The sequence below is a fragment of the Zeus faber genome, assembly GCF_960531495.2.
Source record: "Zeus faber genome assembly, contig: SCAFFOLD_46, whole genome shotgun sequence".
Lineage (NCBI taxonomy): Eukaryota > Metazoa > Chordata > Actinopteri > Zeiformes > Zeidae > Zeus > Zeus faber.
In genome coordinates, this window is record NW_028293066.1 from 22501 (window position 1) to 29676 (window position 7176).

The 7176-nt window shown below is 48.7% G+C and overlaps 1 protein-coding gene across 1 annotated transcript in view; it reads right to left on the reverse strand.

Moving 5' to 3' along the window:
* Positions 1-38, reverse strand: part of nog2 (noggin 2) — a 1147-nt gene extending 1109 nt beyond the window's left edge. The window contains exon 1 of the mRNA XM_080024687.1: positions 1-38. This exon is cut by the window's left edge and continues 1109 nt beyond it. The gene's annotated coding sequence lies outside the window, so the exon portion shown is untranslated.
* Positions 39-7176: the final 7138 nt, after the last annotated feature.

A 7176-nucleotide genomic window follows, 5' to 3' on the forward strand; every position in this document is an offset into this window, starting at 1 on the left:
TTCTACAGACTTGCCTCCCCCCCCCCCCCCACCACCCCCGGACGTGGCCAGACGTTATTCCGCTCCTCTGGTTGGAGGAGCCAGTGAGAAAGTCCCCAAAACTCAAGCGGCTTTATTCCTCCGAGGCCGTGGGAACTGGAAAGGCAAGTCGCGAACGTCTCCGCGTCCCGTTCCACACCATGAGGCGGCGTGTAAACCTCCCGGACAGGACGCCTGGCCGTGCGTGTGACAAGCCCGACGCGTTCCCAAAACCAAACCAAAACAACAACAACAACAGCAACAAAAATAAATAACCGCGTCTCAGACGCAACGCGCCGCCTCCGAAGTGGAACTTGTGGAGAAGCGGAATCTCAGGGACGCGCCAGGTCGCTGCGCCGCTGCACGACGAGAAGCGGGAGCCGGCTGCTGCGTCAATCCCCAGGGTGGAGGAGGGTGGTGCGGGTGGTGGTGGTGGTGGGGGTGGTCCTCCTGGTCCTGGTCCTGGGATAAGTGGCGCACAAGCCCCGTGCGGCGTGGCTCCTGCTTGGGGAGGTCTGGACACTTGGAGCACACTGTGCGTCTGTTGCGCGGCGCTGCTCTGTCCCAAGTTAAATATCACCCCCCCTCCCCCCTCCTTCACGGTGCGGGGTGTCGGGGTCCTGCCCACCCTGCCACTTCCACGGTGATTGACAGCACCACCCCCCTCCTCCCCCTCCACCCCACTCCCCCACTCAGCCGCACAACGTGGAAAATATCCCTGGGAGCGTCTGGGTCCTAGAGCGCTCCCTGTAGCTGCTGATGGAGACGCGCTGCGTGTGCACAACTTCGCGCGTTCTGCGTTTCTCAGTTTGTTCTTCCAAAAAAAAATGTACCAAAAAAAAAAAAAAAGAAACTAAAAAACGGGGGGACGTGATGTCACCTTTCCACCATACTATATGTGGGGTCAGTTAATTGGTTCAGTACTGTCAATACCTAATTGACACACTTAAGCGTTTCCTACGGGTGGAGAAGCCCCCAGAGGTGGATGGAAACGCGTCACATTCCAGCTTTGTTCCTCTGGATTTTGGGTCCAAGTAGGAATTCGCCGGTTGAACTCCGGGGTCAGCAAATAGGAGACAATTAAACCCTTTAAATGGCGGGGAGCTGGACTTTTCCCATGCAAAGCCACTCATTAAATGGCTAACCCTGACCCTAAAACTAACCCTTAAACTAAAACTAACCCTAAAACGAACACTAAAACTAACCCCAAAATGAACACTAACCCTTCAACTAAAACTAACCCTAACACTAACCCTAACCCAAAAACTAACCCTAAAACTAAAACTAACCCTTACACTAAAACTAACCCTGAAACTAACCCTAACACTAACCATTAAACTAAAACTAACCCTAACCCTAACCCTAACACTAACCATAACCCTAAAACTAACCCTTACACTAAAACTAACAATAAAACTAACCCTAACACTAAAACTAACCCTATCACCTCACCCCCTCCTTCTGAATTCCACTCTGCAGATGATGACATCACAACAAAGTCCAGTCTATCCATCTATCTATCTGTCTATTTATCTATCTATCTATCTATCTATCTATCTATCTATCTATCTATCTATCTATCTATCTATCTATCTATCTGTCTATCTATCTATCTATCTATCTATCTATCTATCCGTCTATCTATCTATCCATCTATTTATCTATCTATCTATCTATCTATCTATCTATCTATCTATCTATCTATCTATCTATCTATCTATCTATCTATCTATCTATCTATCTATCTATCTATCTATCCATCTATCCGTCTATTTATCTATCTATCTATCTATCTATCTATCTATCTATCTATCTATCTATCTATCTATCTATCTATCTATCTATCTATCTATCTGTCTATCTGTCTATCTATCTATCTATCTATCTGTCTATCTATCTATCTATCTATCTATCCGTCTATCTATCTATCCATCTATTTATCTATCTATCTATCTATCTATCTATCTATCTATCTATCTATCTATCTATCTATCTATCTATCTATCTATCTATCTATCTATCTATCTATCTATCTATCCATCTATCCATCTATCCGTCTATTTATCTATCTATCTATCTATCTATCTATCTATCTATCTATCTATCTATCTATCTATCTATCTATCTGTCTATCTATCTATCTATCTATCTATCTATCTATCTATCTATCTATCTATCTATCTATCTATCTATCTATAAACAGCTTCTCATCTATTTCCATCCAACTCCGTCCCAGGATTAGAGCGGTCTGGCAGTGCTGCCCCCAGCCACCAGGGGGCGTAGCAGTGCTGCCCCCAGCCACCAGGGGGCGTGGGTCCAGCATGCGGCGGGAGACGGAGGGGAAGGAATGTGCAGCCCTCTGCCGGCTCGTCCCGACTAGAACCAGCTCCCGTCGCCACATAACGGAGCAATTATATCCCCTCAAATATGTAACCACTGAGGATGGCTCCCAAACAGAGGAAAAAACTAGAGCAGCAGAAAGAGAGAGGGGGGGAGATAGAGAGACAGAGGGAGGGAGGGAGGGATGACTTTCTCTCCCGTCTGAGGAGAAGGTGAAGGGACCAGCAGCTTCTTGACCCCGTGACCTTCGACGGAGCTGCCATCGTCACCACGGTAGTGTTGTGATGGAGCTCCTCCGCTCCTCTTATCTCCAGGTCTCTCCATCCACCTCCACCTCCTCTCTCCATCTCCCCTCTCCATCTCCTCTCTTCACCTTCCCCTCTCCCCTCTCCATCTCCTCTCTCTCCACCTCCTCTCTCCACCTCCTCTCTCCATCTCCCCTCTCCACCTCCTGTCTTCACCTTCCCCTCTCCCCTCTCCATCTCCTCTCTCTCCACCCCCTCTCTCCATCTCCTCTCTCCCCCTCTTCTCTCCACCTCCTTTCTCTCCACCCCCTCTCTCCACGCCTCTCTCCACCTCCTCTCCATCCTCCGTCCTGGAAGGTGGATGCCTCCTTCCAGGTCCTTCTCCTGGTTCCTTCCTCTGGGGTTCTGTTTTTCCAGGTCTTCTCAGGACTTCAAACATTTAACCCCTTGAGACCCAGACGCAGCAATAAATTGGATCATGATCGGACGGCCAGAAGCTCTTTCTGAAGCTCTGTGGCCCCCGTGGGCCCGCGTGGGCCCCCGTGGCAAGGAAGTAACTTTGGTTGGAGAAGTGGTGGGGACACGGGGGAGCACGGCGTGGGGGGGCACGGTGCTTGTTTTGTTACATGAGGAACCAGAGTCAAATAAAATGAACCAAATCTAAAGTAAAAACACTGTTTTGGCAGCGATCACAGGTGGAGCCATCGGGAGGCGGAGCCAGGATTCAAAATGGTGGAGTTGTGTTTACATGACACAATGATACGTTGAGGACCAGGCTCTTGTTTTCCCAGGAAGGGGGGTCTGGAACCCCCCCCGTAATTGACTACCGTGCCCAGTGGCTCCCAGTGGCTCCCAGTGGCTCAGAGTGGTTCCCACTGGGTCCCAGTGGCTCCCAGTGGCTCCCAGTGGGTCCCAGTGGGTCTCAGTTGCTCCCAGTGGTTCCCAATGGGTCTCCCTGGATCTCTGTCATACTCTCTGGGTCTCTATGAGTTTTTGGGGGTCTCTGTGGGTCAGTGTTGGTGTGTTTGAGTCTCTCTGGGTCCAAGTAGGTGTGTTCTACTGACCTTCTTACTAGAAGTCTGCCATCAGAAGAACTACCATGATAGATAGATGGAGTGTCTGTGTGTGCGTCTGTGTGTGTGTCTGTGTGTGTGTGTGTGTGTGTTTGTGTGTGTGTGTGTGTGCTAATTAAACAGTTAAAGGATGGCGTCTCGTTTTAACGAAGGTGGGGGGGTGCATGGATTCTTCACGCTCCCTTTGGTCTCAATGGGACGCACAGCCGACGTGCGCACACACAGACACACACACACACACACACACACACACACGAACACACACACACACACAGACACACATGCAGTTACACACACATTTAAACACTAGCACCCCCTTTACACATAAACACACACACACAGACACACACTCGGGGGGGGGGGGGGGGGCACAGCGAGGGGGAGATTGGCTGCTGTGCCACCAGGAGCCAGGGTGTTTGAGTATTGAAAGGTAAAGAGTGTGTGTCTGTCTGTGTGTGTGTTTGTGTGTGTGTGTGTGTGTGTGTGTGTGTGTGTGTGTGTGTCTGTGTGTGTGTGTGTGTGTGTGTGTGTGTGTGTGTGTGTGTGTCTGTGTGTGTGTGTGTGTGTGTCTGTGTGTCTGTGTGTGTGTGTGTGTGTTTGTGTGTGTGTGTGTGTCTGTGTGTCTGTGTGTGTGTGTGTGTGTGTGTGTGTCTGTGTGTCTGTGTGTGTGTGTGTCTGTGTTTGTGTGTGTGTGTGTGTGTGTGTGTGTGTCTGTGTGTCTGTGTGTGTGTCTGTGTGTCTGTGTGTGTGTGTGTCTGTGTTTGTGTGTCTGTGTGTGTGTGAAGTTCTCACATGGTTTTAACTGAGCACCACTGCAGCCGTCAGTAGAGACTGTCTGAACTGATTAGAAGAAGTAAATAGATATTTGAAATGAAGGTACTTTACTCATACTTTTTACTTTCCTCAGATGAGCTTGACAACCAGCTGGACTTTGTGACCTGCAGTGAGCCCAGCGCTATCACACGCCTCCTTCCTCGAGAAGCAGTACATTCATCAAGAGTTCCTAAATGAAACACAAACCCTACAAAAGTTCCCCTTCAGCTTCTCAAGGCTGTGAACAGATCTGCAGCGAGTCCGTGTCTTGTCATTAAGTTCTTACAGTAACTTCATCATTCCTCAGGCTCCTTTGTCTTTGGGACAATGCGTCTTTTCCTGCTGCAGGAATGTAAACTGTCTGCTTCTCCGTGCTAATAAAGCTCCTTTTGAATAGAGCGTCGCCCCCCGCTGGCCTGACAGTGTTGGGCTTGTTTTTACACTTCCCCTGTGTTTGCGCCCCCCGAGGAGCGTCCCCTTTCTTCCATCCGGAGACGAGGGGAACCGGGGAGCTTTGGCGAGGATCTGCGGCCGCTTGGAGCCGGGTGGAGACACCTCCTCATTAATCTGGAGGCTCTGGAGGCTCTGGAGGCTTTGCACTAGGACAGAGCTTCCAGAGCCACAACCCCCTGAGAGGAGCTTCCAGAGCGGACAGCACCAGGACCCCCTGAAAGGAGCTTCTCTGGTGGATTCTGATTCAAACCAAAGGTGGAGTGTCACCTCCCAGAGGCGCAGATGTGCAAGAAATGAAAGGAGCAGAACATGTGGAAAAGGGATCACAAAAAAATGGAACAATAATTATAATACAGTAATTGCAATAAATCCAATAAATAAAAAATGGAGAGAGGACATAAATGTCAAATATATGGAATATACAACTTCTGAAAGGCTTTTTGAGTGGATTTCTCCAAAGGGCTTCACAGTTTATAAACTGACCCTGAGCCCTGAGAGCAGAAAGGACATGAAGGAGGTTTCTTCCTTTCCATCACTTCTCAACCAAAGCTGTGACGCCGCAGGGAAGCGTCCTTCTGGGACCATCAGCTCTTTCTGTTTTATTCCTTTTGGACGGCACAAGAGATTTACTCCATTATATTTGTAAGATCTAATCTGCATCACCTCCTGTCAGTATACTATCCAGTGCACACTCAATAAATCCCAAGAGCCTCACTATGTCTTGCTAAGAGGATGGTTTTAGTCAGGTTTGGGAAGGACAATTAATACTAGAATAATAAAACTCACTTTTAAAAGTTAATATTTTCCCACCAAAACTCCAACCCAGGTACAGGCAGCAACACAACAGCAAACAGACTGCAGACCAACAAGTCACCGCAGCCTTCCCTGTCAATACACTTTACACCTCCTCTCTCTCTCTCTCTCTCTCTCTCTCTCTCTAACCCAAAGCAGATGACTCAGGAATCTGTCTCTCATTTGAAGCCCCCCCCTCAACAAAAAACAACCCAGCAGTTTTCTCTCGATCATGATATTTATCATAAAGTTTTTTTTTGTTCAGCAGCCAATAAAAAGCATCAAAGGGACATTTTTTCACTCTCTCTCTTTTGTCTGAAGCCTGAGCAGCATAAATGGCGTCAGTCATCTGGAGGAACGTTCCTCCCTCCCTCCCTCCCTCCCTCCCTCTATGACGAGTCCCAGACCAAGCTACAAGCTGGTGATGGCAGAGGAAACGCCATGTGTGCACTGACTCCTGCTCCAGTTCATGACCTTCCCAGAATCATCATAACTGGACCATCATGGCTGGACCATCATGGCTGGACCATCATAACTGGACCATCATAACTGGACCATCATGGCTGGACCATCATAACTGGACCATCATGGCTGGACCATCATGGCTGGACCATCATGGCTGGACCATCATGGCTGGACTGTTGCTGCTGGTCCATCAGTCATTTGGAGGAATGTCCCTTTCTCAATGATGTGATTTAGTGATGGTGATGGCAGAAGGAAAGACTGCATGTCCACTGATTCTTCCAGTTCGTAACCTTCCCAGAAGCCGCCATGCTGGACCAGCAGGTCTGGATGGACTTTACATGCACTGTTAGGGCCAAAACACAAAAAGCAGCAGCGTTAAGCCATTTGTTTGCTACACAAAGAGTTCAAATGTTCAACAGTTTTGAAATCCAACCTTTCAGCTTCACACCCATGACAAAGCTGCCCTGATCAAAACTTTGTTCCTCATCTATCAGATAATCGCTGCCCAAATTAACTGTGTTTAAGGAGTTGAAAGAAGCATTAAAGGGATATTCCATGCTCTCTATGCTCTTCCGTGACCTCCATTGGTAGACACATCATGCTGGAATCATGTTTGTAAGTAGAGAGCGGGAGATTAAAGGCAATCGTTGAAGGCAGAGGTCGTGGTGTGATGGTGGTGTGATGTTTCCCCTCCACCTTGAAGCCTCCCGTCATCCCCTTGTCTCCCGTTACCTCACACCATGAAATCATCCGTTGTGCGTTGAAAGGTCCGGGTTAAACAGGGTCAAAGTTCAAATTGGTTTGTCTTTGACCCCGATCCCGACATCGCCCGGTTTAAGTGCTTCGATGAGGCGGCAATACCGTTGTCCGCACTGCAAACCAATGGACCTGTCCGCGCCCAGGGATTCTGCAGCTTGTCCTGTGTCGGGAGACATCATCACGCAGGGTTCAGTGGAGCCAGAATAACGACTGAAAAA